The 2,092-nt window shown below is 58.8% G+C and overlaps 1 protein-coding gene across 1 annotated transcript in view; it reads left to right on the top strand.

Annotated features, from left to right (window-relative positions):
- TBX2 (T-box 2) overlaps positions 1 to 2,092 on the top strand; it is a 14,822-nt gene that overhangs the window by 12,157 nt on the left and 573 nt on the right. The window lies entirely within an intron of this gene.

Below are 2,092 nucleotides of genomic sequence, written 5' to 3'. Positions count from 1 at the left end.
CGCCTGCCCCGCCCCGCCCCGCCCCGCGGCCCCCAATTAGGACGGCTCGCTCCTCTCCTCAGGCGCTGCGCTCCGCTCCGCGCCGCCCGCGCCCTTTGTCCGCGCCGCCTCGTCCCGCCCCGACGGCCCGCGGGGCCGAGACCTGGACATGCCGCAAGCACCCAGAGCGCGGTACGCCACACGCACCTGGACAGGTGTACGCCACAGGCACCCGGGCGGTCAGGCCACACGCACCTGGACAGGTGTACGCCACAGGCACCCGGGGGGGTACGCCACACGCACCTGTGGGCGGACGCAGCGCGCACCTATAGGGCTACGCGACACGCACCTGAAGAGGTGTACGCCACAGGCACCCGTGTGGGGGTACGCCACACGCACCTGGACAGGTGTACGCCACAGGCACCCGTGTGGGGGTACGCAACAGGCACCTGTGGGCGGACGCAGCGCGCACCTATAGGGCTACGCGACACGCACCTGAAGAGGTGTACGCCACAGGCACCCGTGTGGGGGTACGCCACAGGCACCTGTGGGCGGACGCGGCGCGCACCTATAGGGCTACGCGACACGCACCTGAAGAGGTGTACGCCACAGGCACCCGTGTGGGGGTACGCCACAGGCACCTGTGGAAGTTTATACGCCACAGGCACCTATAGAGGCATGTGCGACAGGCACCTATGGGGGTACGCAAGAGGCACCTGTGGAAGTTTATACGCCACAGGCAGCCCTAGAGGGGTAGGCCACAGGCACCTAGAGCGGGGTATGAGACAGGTACCCGTAGAGGGGTACATGACAAGTGCCTATAGAGGTATATGGGACAAGCGCCCACAGAGGCATACGCAACAGGCACTTGTAGAGGCGCACGCAGCAGGCACCTATAGGGGGTATGCCGCTGGCACCCATACAGAGGTATGAGACAGGCATCCCCATAGAGGGGTACGTGACAGGCACCTATAGAGGCATATGGGACGGGCACCTGAGGGGTGTGTGCAACAGGCACCTTTGGAAGCATCTGCAACAGGCACCTATAGGGGCTATGCAACAGGCACCTGTAGAGGGGAATCCAACAGGCATCTATAGGGGAACATGACAGGCGCCCACGGAGGTATGCACACCCCGATCTGACAGCAACGCATGCCCTACACCTTGTGTACGTTGCCCAGCAAGCGAGGTGCGTGCAGGTGCTGAGTGCAAGCAGACAGGAAGGCGTTTGGGTGCCCTGCCCTGAAGACGCCTTCAGTCAGAGGAACTTCAGCAGATCCATTCCCTGGACATCCCTTGCCTCACAACCGCACACCTGAGGTGGAAGCCTGCTGTCAGCATACAGGTAACACCTGCTACTACTTATGGACGTGGCCAGCTGAGGAGCATTACTGCTGCAAAGGTTGCTGAGCATATAGCCCTCTGCAGCTCTTCCCGGGCCCCTTTACCCTTCCTGAGGAGGCTGCAATTAAGAGTGCACCCTATGTAGCTTGGTGTAAGGGAGCTGGAGAGGTCAGTTTGTTGCAATAGCCTTCAAATCAAGGTGTAGGCCCCAAGGTGTCAGAGCTACTGTAAGGCTTTCCCTCTAATACTGTGTTAGACACACAGCTCTCCTTGGGAAATGCCAGCTCCTACTTTGCACTCTTTTCTTGGCTAAGGGAAAAATAGCAGAGCAATTTTGTTTCTGCTGCAAAAAGCTCAGAAAACCCACAACAGGGCAGGATGCTCTTGACACCTGTTTGAAAACTTGTGAATCCTGAAGGCATTGGTACATCAACCAGCGTGGCACCCCTGGGCACTGCCACATGTCTCACAGCCCCCCTGGCTGAGACCCATCCTAGGGTGCAGGTGGGCAATAACCTGTCCGCTAACCACAGCCCATCAATGGCCTAATTCCCATCTGTGCCAGGTACTGGGAGAAGCAAGCCTAGATCTCCTCCTCCTTTTGCAAACACATTAGCCGTGGTGCATATGAATATCTTCCCCTTGATTTCTTTGGCCTCAGGAGGGAACTGATGACAGAAATACTATTGCAAACTCAGTGGTCTGCCTTCCCTCCTGCAATTGCAAACAAGACCCAAGTGCAGAATTAACTTGAAAGCTTTTCCTAGCG

Source organism: Alligator sinensis, unplaced genomic scaffold (genome assembly GCF_000455745.1).
Source record: "Alligator sinensis unplaced genomic scaffold, ASM45574v1 scaffold118_1, whole genome shotgun sequence".
NCBI lineage: Eukaryota > Metazoa > Chordata > Crocodylia > Alligatoridae > Alligator > Alligator sinensis.
The sequence above is the reverse complement of the archived record's forward strand: the minus strand, read 5'-3'. Positions and strand labels throughout refer to the sequence as shown.